At 39.5% G+C, this 13274-nt stretch overlaps 1 long non-coding RNA gene across 1 annotated transcript in view; it reads right to left on the reverse strand.

Annotated features, from left to right (window-relative positions):
* Window positions 1–13274, reverse strand: part of LOC101749943 — a 282047-nt gene that overhangs the window by 255763 nt on the left and 13010 nt on the right. The window contains exon 2 of the long non-coding RNA XR_005862193.2: window positions 1358–1586. This is a non-coding gene — a long non-coding RNA (uncharacterized LOC101749943). The remainder of the gene's footprint in view (window positions 1–1357; window positions 1587–13274) is intronic.

Consider the following 13274-nt stretch of genomic DNA (forward strand, 5'->3'; position numbering starts at 1 on the left):
CACAGTAAACATCAGAATAAAGTTTTCAGACCTTATCTTTGTATAGTTTTCCTATTCAGCAGAGCATGAGGAACATCACCATACACAACCAGAGACAGGTACCACTGAGCTTAATCCATTGGTTTTATTCTCCCAAAAGGAATCCTCTGTTCCTTGACAGAACACTAACCTTCCATAATCTTACAAGATCAGGTTACCTTTTCATGCCCAGAAGCTGCCTGTGTCCTTACCCCAGCTTCCTTTCATGTCTTTTTGCTTTCTGAAGAAATGCATTGTTTTGTGTCTGAGCAGAGGCTTACAGTGTATTTTCTCTTCTGAGTGGCATTGGCCCAAAAGGGCATAGCACACCCTTCACTCAAAGTCTAAGCAGTGTCCAGAACCACTTTAAAGAAGTATGGCAATAAAAACAGTCATTGGTGGTCAATTAAAAAGAAAAAAGATATGAGGGTAAGCACACCTCCTCAAATTAATCTGGAGGGAAAACTTAAAAGCCACAGAAAGATCTGGAATAAAGAGTAAGAACGAAACAAAGCATGCAAAGAAGGAAGTTCCTTGCAGTACTTATTTCCCTGACTGCTTCACACACTCTTTGAGGGAAATGCAGGGCAAAATTGTTTTGAGATCACAGCATTTTGAGGCAATAATGTAGCTCATTTTGTCACCACTACAGATGGCAGAGTGTAATGAGCACATGTTAATGACTACTATAGATATTCTATACACAGATATGTAATGGAGCGCTGCAAGATGTCAGCAGTGAAGCAAACTCTGAGAGCCTTGGCCTCATTTCAGGCATAGTTACAAGAACAAAGCTCAGACCTGGTTTTCTCAAAGGTGGATATGTGACCAATGCTTACAGGAGAACTTAGCTCACTTTCTAAATAAAAAAAAAAAGATTCACTTATTATTTTGCACCAATTTTTCCCAAATTCAAGATAAAGCCTGATAAAAATAACAGTTTCCTTAACTATCATATTCATTATTGAAAGCAGTCGGGATGAAAAGAAACTTTAAGGAAATCAACAAATACAACACACCCCAAAGCTGGGCACCACAAAAACCAAAAGCGCACCTACTTGGATTACCCTTAGGGCTCACAGCAAGATACCATTTTTAGCAAACAAAGCCCCCCCAGAATCCCACATGAACATGCATTTTATTTGCATACAGTCACAGCACCCTCAGTACAGCAACTGCCCTGCCTCCCCCAGCCAGTCTCACCCAGGACCTACATCCACCACATCTTCTGCCCATATATCAAGGATGTTCGCATATATCCCAGCTCTGCAGGTGTGCCAAAGATACATTACAAGTTGTACCTGCTCCAAAGCTAGCACTTAGATTTCCCCAAACTTACCAAGGACCAGACTTGCTCCCTTTCTTTCTCCTGATAGTGGCAGTGCTGCTGCTATCGCCTCCCTACTCTGCTCTTTCAGTTCAGGCCCAGGTGTGAACTTTAATGAGGGTCCTGCTTATATAAGCAGAAGGGTAGGTGGAGATCCCAGGTGAGGCCAATCAAGACATTTAAAGCCCATTGGTGCACTTGAGGCCCTGACGTTCTCAGTATATACAAAACACATGAGAGTCTGGAAAAAAAAACCAACCAGATACTGCTTACACTCTTTTCAAAGAAACTATTTCAAAATGACTATCTCTAGTCCAGGAAATATAATAACAACAATAAAAACAGCAGAAAGATACTGTGTGGGGATGGAAATTTTGTTTCCTCTTTGAAAAAGGGGCTTACTTTCAAGAACAGTTAGGTGAGACATGCTATGGAAATATACCTGACATAAGAACTGGCAGACAATTTGATAAGCTTGATAATCTATCACATGGAAAAGCCAAGTCAAATTTAGGTCTATGCTTCATGGGATGGAAGTCACTCTGAAGGACAGAAATTTGTCATCTGAAGAACTGGTATTTGGAATTAATAAATGAAGAGAGATCATTTGAACAGACTACCAGGTGGGAAATGCTTGCTATGGAAGTCCTCTTAATTGGCTCCAGCTTGATGCTAATTAAAAAAAAAAAAGTCTGGCCACAGCAGCATACTAACCAAAAAGAATCAATAGTGGTGACTCAGATAAGGGCCCAAGAAAAACCTAAACAGATCTGATTCAAGGATTATGGGGGTGCCCGGTATCCTAAAACTTATACCAAAGAAATTATTGAGCTTGTGTAATTTCTGCCTAAAGTGGCAATGAACTTCTAATTATTTATCACAGCTGCAGGAGGAAAATTAAAACAATATGAGAATACAAGCTATCTGTGAAGTCTGGTACAACTATGAAAAGGCACTACCTTGATGTTAAAGATAGATTCCATCAGTCACTGTAAACATTACATGTTCTGCTTTGCTGAGGCACTGACTGGAAAGTGCCAATGGAAATACTTCTAATTTACTGCTTATAGAAAAGAAAATCAGGGGCAATAACCTTCTTCAGAAAATTCAAAACATTTATAACATGGCCACACAAGACAAGTTGTTTTCAACTTCGTGTGAGCAGATAAATTTATATATATATATATTTTTTTCCTCTCAAGCTGCCAAAATTTATTCCCAGAGGATATAAGCCTGGTAGACATGCTTCTTATCCACTACCTGAAATCCTCTTGGGGTAACCACTTCTTCAATCCTAGTCTGACAACACTGTGTTTCAAAGAGTACATTGTTCATAAAGCATGCTGCTCCTGCAGCAAAAAACTCAAGGCCCTTAAGCTCTGGCTCATACCTGAAATTACACCAAATATTTGCAGCCTGTCCAATATAATAGGTTTTCTATGAAAGACCCCATTATAGACAAAAAAAGCCTGCACTAATTGTTTTTTATTATCTTAATAATCTTAACATTTCCTCATCTAATAACAGTTAATTTAATGTGCTCCTATAATTTGTTCCTAAATTACTAGTTTGTTTTAAAAAACCCTAACAGTGCTGACTTCATGTTTCCACACATTGCTTTAATTATCTGGAAATGTCTCCGAGACTTCCTAGAGTAGATTTTCACAAACTCCTTATTGTCCTTGTATAGATGTTTAAAATATACTGTAGCTCCTCCAAGTTCATCATCCCTATTATTTACAAAAACCTTGTAATTGATAGCAGTAAGCACAGAATTCTGGAAGTGAAAAGACATATTAGATGGCCTCCTGCTTTTAGCTCACAGACCTTCCACGTAAGCAAATGCACTGAGAGTTGGTGCTATACAAGGATGCAGATCAGCTCTCAGTAAAATCCAGGGGAGAAGTGAATGAAGGGAGGGTGCACACAGCCTTGTCACGTTCCTTTTTGCCTGTAGGTTATGTTCAGGCGCTCATTTATTATTTAGGGAGATTTAGCTGCAAGTCTGGAAAAGTAAAATAGTGAGAATAAATGCAGAGCAGAAGAAGATTGTAGTCACTAGTAGGAAAAATGTGTAAACACTAAGTGGGCTACAGCCTGCAAGGTAGAACTAGATCATTCCAATATTAAAATGATTTCTTTCCTTTCTCTCCCACCTCCAAAGCGAGAACCTAGAAGTCTCAATCTAGAATTTGCTAAAAAAAACCACAAGCACATACAGAACCTGCTCTGGTCATGGAAAACACCTGTTAGGAAGTACAGGGGACAGCTTTTAGCTCCATTTCACCAAACAGAATAATTATTGCATTTACCCACCATCGCAGTGTAACCTCAAGTCTGATGCTCTCAGAAGAGTCCTGACCTTGATGAGGTCACATCTAGAGCAATGTGTCCAGTTCTGGGCTCTGCAGCTCAAGAAAGATAGGGAAATTCTAGAGAGTCCAGCAGAAGGACAAACAGATGATAAGAGGCCTAAAGCACCTCTCTTATGAGGAAAAGCTGAGAGATCTGGGACTACAGAATCTCGAGGGGTCCCTCCCAACCCCTGTGATTCTGCAACTTACTCAGTTTCAAGATTTGACAAATACCTATTAACATTTGGAAGTCAGTAACAGGGCAGTTAGGAGAAAGCTGTACAATCAATTCATTATATAACATTCCCGAACTTACAAAACAACTCTTAAGTTCAGGTTTGTCAGTGTCAGACACAGGCTCTGCCCTACAGCACCTCTGAGCCAGGTGGGAATGCTCTAATTGTCCTCACCAGGCACTGAGCGGTGCCAGGCATGGCTAAGGAAAGCTACTCTTTGTCAATAGCAGTCTCTTGGATTTTAACCCCAGAAAAACTCCTGACAAAGCTTAAATTGTACCACTTAAAAGGTATAATGCAAGATGAAGTTCCCAGTTTCCCCTAATTTTCGTAGCTAGGACAATGGCATACTCTTTTCTGATGTCCTGCCTAGGACCAACCTGCTGTAGTTGCATGGACCAGATTATGCACCTTCTTCCTGGAATCCTTGAATGGATCAGAGGAGGAAAAGAAATACTTAAATGCAAACAGGATACATTTTGAGCAGAACAAGTGAAATATACACACGTTAGCATGCCCTGTTATAAGCATTACTGATTGGTAGCATACAAACACTTGGGCAGAGGCATTTGATTCTTTCCTCCTCTTTTCCTGAAAAGTGTTGTCTGCAATTGCCCTTTATATAGAAAAAGCTTTCTAGTGTTTATCAGCCATGACACTGCACCGAAAGAGCTATTTGTTATACTGCAAAACTTAATAGCAGAAACATAACGATGAATTTTACATGGTTGGATTTAGGGGGTGATGCGGTTCTTTTGTTTTATTTTAAATTGTAGACTCATGGGAACATAGTAGCCTATTAAATGCAACAGCCTATTAAAACATTCACATTATCTATGATATAACAGAATGGCTTGGGTTGGAAGGGAACTTAGATCATCTAGCTCCAACCCCACTACTGTGGCAAGGGTGGCCAGCCACCAGACCAGCTGCCCAGAGCCCCATCCCACCTGGCCCTCAGTGCCTCCCACAGCTCCTTTGGGCAACCTGTGCCTGTACCTTAAAAACTTGCTCCAAGTATCTTACCTAAGTCTCCTCTCTTTTAGTTTAAAATCATTCCCCCTTGTTCTATCACAATAGACCACATTAAAAAAAAAAATATATATCTTCCTCCCTACAGTATCATACAAAGCAGCTTATGTCACCTTCTTCCTGACAGAATCATTACACCTTCTAATCAATAACATGGCTGCACACCGCTGGTATGTAGCATGGCACACAGCAAGCAAAGAGCCCTGTTTCATAGGTGTAAGATCTATACGCATAAAAGAGGATGAAGCAGCTGCTAGAAATGCAACACAGGCTAGGTTTTCTGGCAGTGGATCAGTGACCCTATTTGCCAGGATTAGGTTTTGTTTCCTTTCAGGTCTCCCAAGACACCTGCATCTCTCCTCACATCACATTATGGATCACTGGAGAGCAGAGTGCAGAAGTGCTACCATGTGAAGTTGACTCAGTGATCAACCTTAATCTGGTTTGCAGTGGGAGAAAAGTGCTACAAGAATATGCTCTCTTCTCTACTGCCTCTTGAAAAACAGTCACGTTCATTCAACTAATGTAGTCATAGCAGAAAGGTATCTCAGAAAAAAAACATTTCCTACAGATTTCCATCAAGTGAAGAAAGAAATGTTTGAGACTTCATTCTGAGAAGGGCCCATCCCTGCATCTCCATATTAGACATTAGTGAATATACAGAATGCACAGAAACTTTATTAACGCCCAGATATTTAAAGAATACACACCAGATATCAGACTAGTACCCATATAAAGTACTTGTGTGGTAAAATGTAGGATCACACTCTGTAAGAAGTGAGCCTTTACTAGTGCCAGTACTTAAAGAACGACATATTTGCAATTGGTTTCTGAATAAGGAGATTTTAAAATGAAATTAATTCAGAATGACTCGAAATAAAAACTGTAGCTTCAAGGTTTTTCACTAATAAAAAAAATCCATTTAAGTTCAAAATAAAATAGTTTGTGTCAGGATGAAAACACACTTTTTCATTTTGAGAGAGCAAGAACATTTTCTTATTCACATCTAAGTCCATGCCAAAAGCAGCATTTTGAAACAACTTTCTTTTGCCTATTTCCCTATTTTGATGCTAACTTATTTACTGTTTTTATTTTTCTTTAATTCCTTTTATTTAAAAAAAAAAAAAAAAGGAAAGCAAAATCCCACTGGTCTTCATTTATTGTACAGGGCTATGTCACAGTATTTTGAAAAAACTCCATTCAGAAAAGAACTGTTCTCAGTACATTCACTAGTACCTTCCTGGTTATTGTATTCTATAGATAGAGGCAAAAATACCCATGGAACAACTTCTGTGGGTAAAAAAAAATTGCCAAGTTCAACCCTCACCATTAGCAAATGGCAAAACGGAATGAGATCTTAGGATGATCTTTTCAGTGTGCATTCTTCACCCAGTGCTATCAGTTTTGCTTAAGATCACACAGGAACAAACATTAACGCCAGTAAAAATCGTTCATCTTTATCTCCTGCCTTGTTTTTCTTTCCTCTGTTCACAATTGCAGCCTCCCTGGTGTGGGATAATTCCCTATAAAGATCTGTCTTGCTCTCTGCGTCCTATGCTGTTTTTCCCTCTTTTCACACCACAAGCCTCCCTTGAGTGGAATAATGCCCTGTAAAAGCTTAATAGGGCATGTGCTACACATTGTCTATTTGTGTTTTAAATGCCTTCCCCAGTGTGGTATAAGACCTAGTAAAAATCTGTCCTGTCTTTATGTTCTGCACTGTTGTTTTCTGTTACCACTGAATTCTGCAGCCAAGCAGCATCTGATCCTTATAAAGAGCGGCAACATAAAAACAGCTACCAATGTCAAGAAAACAAATGTTAGCCTTAATTGTAGAACGAAGTGTGCTGGTAAGAATAGGTGGAATTCTGCATAAACCACCACCAGTAGCAAGTACTTGACATGGAGGAGACTGAGAGACCAGCACGCTATGAATTTTGGGGCAGACATTCAAGTAGCGTAGGTATATAAAACTCACACCTTTCCTCATCCCAGTTTCTGCAAATAACAATAAGCAAAAATTATACACACAGATGTGCTTTCTCCACCTAAAGAAAAGAGGAGCATCTGTTCTGGGATGGCTACATCTATTTGCTATCTTTTCCAACCTGCTGCTCAGGGAACAGACAAATTTAGTGGCAGGACTGTACACAGAGAGCTCTCCATAATCCACAGTAACAAGAAGCCTGGATATGGTAGATAATGGTAAAGTATGGACTATACAGGTGCTATTTTTGCAGAACGCAGTATTACGAGACCAGGCAAGCTCAGGTCCAACAAAGCTGCTCTTGCTCAGATACTCCTCATGTCACATCCATCCCACCTTGCCTTTTCCCCATTCTGTCACACCCATTTCATTTTAGGTAGAAAACTTTCATCAAGCAGAATCGTAAAAAAAACACAAATCCCAACAACACAGGAGTTGTTCATTTTTAGTCACATGTTACTGCTTTATATATTTTCTGTGGCAGACCAGCATTTATTCTGAAGTCGTTTTCTGGCCTAAGCTAATGAGCAATGAGTGTGACAAATACTGCTGTTAGTGATTGTGCATTTTAAGGCAATTTTAGAGAGCATGATCTCTGTAGAAATAGCCAAGCACATTTTGCTTCTCGTATATATAACTTCAGTCTCAGTGATAAAGTCCCATTAAAGATATCCTAGCCTCTTGACTGGGGTTTTTATCTTTGCTAATGTAATGCTAGTGGCTCTGATGCAATGTGAATGTCCTTGGACCGATTTAATTGGGCAGAAACCTTTGAAATATGCCACAGGCTAATTCACTTTGAGGGTTAAAACAATGAATCCCTGTAGAAAATAATATATTAGCGGGTAAAAAGATGAATTAATGGCAGTACTCCACAGCAACCAGAGCAGCTGAATTAATAACATAACAAGGTTTTATTATGGCTTGAAAATTACAGCTGTGATGACACTCTGAGTAGGCCAGCCTTCCCCTTTATTGGACCTTTGTAGACACAGTAATCCTTTGGCCTCTGGACAATTTGTTCTCTCAGGATGATCAGGCAAGGTTACCCCACTTACAGGATCATCTCCGCCCTTTCTGAAGCACCTGCCCATCTCCCTCTCTTGCATTTCTATCACTCCTCCCTCCTTCAAGTTCACGTATAGGTTACACACCAAAATATCCACATTATACCTCTGCTTATGCATATCAGCAGCCTGGAATTTGATCACACCAACTTCAAATTACAGTTTTCAAGGGAATAAATAAAACTGTCATTCCTTGCGGCAAAATAAACAAGTAGAAATCATACAAAAAAAAAATAAGTAGGCATAAAAAAAATCCTACATTATAACAAGAAATCAGAAAGCAAACTCTGCTGTCACATTCCACAGCATAAAGCTGGAATGGTTCTCCATACAACAAGGCAAAAGATATCAGATTTACACTCAAGTGGCAGTGGACAGACTGCACTGTGTTTCTGACTTTTCTACCTAATAACATTATTCAAAAAAAATGAAGCTCTACTTGTGGACATCTGACTGAAATATTCATCTTAGCATACTTTTTTTTTCTGTGGCAGGAATTTCAGGGGAAAGATCAGCTACAGCTTCCTAGGATGGAAGTCATATCCTGTACCATAGAACCAAGGATACATTCTTACCAGCACTTCTACATAGTGCAAGATGAAGCTGCTGAATACTAGACATATATGCTAGCACTGTCCATGATGTTTTGACACTGTGCTGAAGAGCTTTAGACTGTTCTATGAAAAAAAATGGTTCAAATGCAAACAAAAAAGTAACCACACAGAACATAAGGCTCTAAAGAGGTTCTGATCAGCACAAGGGAGCAAAGTGGAAAAAGTTCACGTATCATACTTTTTAAGCCCCACTTGTTCAGTTTGTTGGAGAGAAGAAGGACTCCAGGTGGGATTAAAGGGACCACTATGCTTGGCTGGTTTTCGGTTCTGATTTTGTGTTTTGATTGTTTTTGTTAGTGTAATTAGCAATTTGTGTCGCTATTTCTGACCAACTCCAAATAATAATAAAAACAGGCAAAAATCAGCATTCAGTTTCCAAGTCCCTGAAAGAATGTGACAGGAAAAGAAAGAAAGATCTGTAAAAAGAAGCAGGTACCATGGTGAAAGACAAGTGGTTCAGGCAAAGAATTCAGTGCAATAGCTTTATCCTTATATCTGAAATTGCTTTCTACCATACTTGAACCTTTTTTACCTCACACACAATGATCACTTGGCTGCATTTTCTGGATATTTCTATTCTATTTCATACACGTTTCCTGTAAATGGGGATTAGGCCATTTCAATCATGACCTGCTCACACAACAATTACTCAGGCAAAAGAGCTATTAAAATCAATGGGATATCTTGGCCCATTTAGAGAACACAATAAAATTTATTACTGCTGGCATTTTCCTAAACCTGTATTGTTATGGATACTGAAAGGACTCCTTTACTGAGCAGGCATTCATAGGCCATAATCTCATCTGCAAAAAATTGCTATGTTGGAAAAAGATCAAAATGATTTGGGCAAAAGCAAGGCCTAGAGCTCTCAAGGTGAGAACGTGGAGCCTGCTTTGGCTCCAGGCTGTTTCAGATGTATCTACAGTGTCACTTACCTCTCTGCACCTGGATCCCCGCCTGCCTTACACCAACTTTGCTCACTGGGACTGGTACTTCTTCAGTCAGAACAGTGTTTACAGTGTAGATCAACAGGTAGAAGTTTGAAGCATGCATAGAAATACCCATGCTAGTATTTACAGGGGGGAAAAACAAGCATTGGTAATAACAGCAGAAAGAAAAAAAAAAAAAAACAGTGAAATGCAAGAGCTAGAAACTAGTAATTCACTTAATTTAGACTAGGGCTAAAACGCATATTTTTAAATAGAGAAGCTAATTAAGTCATTAGAAGACATTAGCAAAGAATGGTTTCGTTTCTCAGTCACTTAAATTCTTTGAATTCTTTACATTTGCATATGCTTCCAATATATTCCCTTACGTACCAATCTTTCCAGATGCAGTATCACTGAAACAGGAGTGGTAGTTTTAATGCCAAAATAACCAGTTCAGGTGGCAATATAAATATGATGTCAGATGCATATTAATGAAGATCTTCTCTTACTTCAGAAACTAAAAATCTCCAGACCAATTCCCAAGCAATATTCTGGAGATCAAGCGGAAAACATGCAACTGAAAATTTTCCAGTCAAATTTGAATTGAACATTGCCTCACATTTTGTCTAACTATCAGAATTGAGGGTGTTTATATTGAACATCACTTTAGCAAACATCCTCATGCAAGAAAATACTTAGTTAACTTCAAAAAACAATCATTTGATTGGAAGGGACCCTTTAAGGCCATTTGTTCCAACTGCCCTGCAGTGAATAGGGACACCTACAGCTCCATCAGGCGCCCAGAGCCTGGTGCAGCCTGACCTTAAACTTCTCCAGGGATGGAGCAGCCACCACTTCTCTGGACAGCCTGTACCAGTGCTTCACTACCATTATTGTAACAAACCTTTTTCTTATATCCAGTCTAAATCTCCCTGTTTCAGTTTGAAAACATTTCTCTTTGTCTTATCACAAGAGCCTGCTAAAGAGCCTCTCCCTTTCTTTCTTACAACATACGTGTATGAGACTCAAAACTTAGAACTGATAGTAACAGGCCCAACAGAGCAAGAGAGAAAACAAGTTGTCGCTTATTTGAGACAGGGCAACAAATCATTAGTTGCTATTGGAAAAACTGCTTGTGTCAAGGCAATGAAATTATATACCTTGTGCAGAAATGTGAGTTTTCATGAATCTCCCTCAGGCCAGTACACTATGAACAGCGCATTGTCAGTTCTGAGAGTGTGGTAGGAGCCGGTAATCTTCAGAGATTACAGGTGAGGGGGCAGGCCTGCCATCTCACACTAAGAAAATGCTTGCTTTCTTTAGCTTACAGTTCTTCACAAACACCACCTTACATTCGTTTTCAAGCCATCATAAATTGCACCCTCAGAGTCAGGTTTTCTTTGAGGTTTAGAGGTTGAGTTATCAGCACTCCTTGGGGGAAACAGTTGACTAAACTTTTGCATCAGGGTAATCTGGAGTGTTTTGCATGCTGCTTTCAGATCAGCTAGTTTGTCTAACGAATGAGATGTGAAATGAGTTCCTGGGGCTCAGGAGAAAGCTGAAGGAGGATTTCCCAGTCTCTCTGAAACTCATGGCATTAGCCTTGCATACCCTATTGCATGTCAGAGCGTAACAAGCACCTAGACAAACCAATCCATCACCGAACCTTCTGCTATGCATTAGCAGGAGAGAGGGCTGGACAAATGTTTTTTGAAATGCAAGAATTTTTGAAGAAAATAGAGGCTGACACATTAAGCTTTTGCCAGCATAACAGCATCTGCTGGACTTCTAGTTTTCTGTGCTGAGAAAAGCCCCGTACAAATGCAAGGTAAAATATCCCAAGGGCTATGGACTGTTTCTAACCCAGAACCATACAAAAGAAACCAGCAAATGCACTTTTCTACCAGTATAAAGGGAGTCCAGACTGTTTGCAATGTCTGTTTGCCAGTGCAGGCATGTCAGTATTGCTAAAAAACATTGAAGGTGCTTAAAACTCCATTCAAATACCACAATCTGAACTTCTGCCACAGGTAGATCATAACAGGAAATGAACACAAACTCAGATTAAAGGAGAAAATAATGTTTCTCAGTTGCAAACTGCAAATGCTCTGTCACTTATTTGCATACATAAATGTAGAGCAGAACAAGTGGGTGCCACCCTAATGTAAGTGCTTTTTATAAGCTATAATAATATTATGATTTCCATATATAATGTCCCCATAGGTAAACTCTGAAGAGTTTCCCCACAGATTCCCAGGCCTGCCACTACCAGCCGAGCTGAGCTCTTCTCATGCAAATACTCTACAAAAAGGGTGTGAATAGAGCAGGGACCCACAGTAGAAAGCTTCCCCAGGCCAAACTGGAACTTCACTAGCATCTATAACAACCCCTAGCTTTATGCCTGTAATACTCCCCACACTGCTGTTCAAAGATGCACATCGTGTAAGAATGCAGGCCTGCTCTGGGTTATTTCTCCAGGGCCAACACAATTGACAAGGATGAAGAGTTTACAGAATTCGTGGACAGCGCAAATGAGGGAAGTCATCAGATGTGGGCAAAGGCTCATTTTTCACATGGAACAGAAGAAACCGGGCATTCAAAAAAATCACAACAGCATAAGCTTTTGGAGAAAACAGAGGGAGCCAAAGCTGGCCTTATTGCAGCCTCAGGTGTTGTGCTTCTCTCTAATTACCAGAGAAACTCTTCCATCAGTCATATTTATGCATTGATATTCCTAGATGAGTGAGATAGCCTACTGCTTGAGCAGCATAAAAAACAGATTGTGTCTTCACAGTAATATAGATGCCTCAGATGAGGTTTCACAAATAACAGATGATGATTAAAACTCAGAAATCATTCATTGCAACAAAACTCCGTCTCAGGCAGAACACTCAGAGCTCCCAGCAATCAGCACTTGAAAAAAGCAGAAGAAACAGTGACTGCAACTACTCAGTAAGTTTCCCAGCACCTCAGATACACCCGAGGTTCCTATCAGAGATTCTCCCATGGCTTATTTTAGTGAGCTGCATTCTGATGCGGAGCTCGAGAAGAAGCAAATCACATCACTCTGTGAGCAACTCTGAAACCAAATCCTTTGAGCACTGCCCAACATTTGAACTCTCTCACCACAGACTTTTTCTGCAAACAGCCTCTGTTACTGAAGTCACAGTTAAATAGTGATCCTATTTGTCATTTACACTTCATAGATATAAACAGATATAGATAAAAATCCATCGGTACTGCGTGGCACCCAACCACTATTCACTAGCAGTAATTAAATCCTGATGTAAAACTGCTACAGATATTTCTCAAAAAACAGGAACAGATTCTTTTTTGCAACCACATACTGATGAAAATAAGACAAGTTCCATAAACCAAAGCAGCACGTACTTCACAGAAAACTTCCTCTACAATTTAAAAACCATGCTATCTCAATTTACCAGCAGCATTACAGAGATAAAACATAACCATTTTCTGCTATCACTACTCTTGTCTATTTTTGTCTTTAGTAACACAGCATGCATCAGGTGAACTGTGGAGTAAAAAACACAAGAACTGTGATCGTGAGACAAGGCTTACTAGTCTGCATTTCTGCTTCCAGATCATAATCAATCAGCACACTTTGATTTAGTTACAATTCACAAATCATATCCCCTTTTATTTTGTTTTGTTTTTTAATAAACTATTATTCTCTAATTACTATTTGTACT

The sequence above is a fragment of the Gallus gallus genome, chromosome 9 (genome assembly GCF_016699485.2).
Source record: "Gallus gallus isolate bGalGal1 chromosome 9, bGalGal1.mat.broiler.GRCg7b, whole genome shotgun sequence".
In the NCBI taxonomy this organism is placed as follows: Eukaryota; Metazoa; Chordata; class Aves; order Galliformes; family Phasianidae; genus Gallus; species Gallus gallus.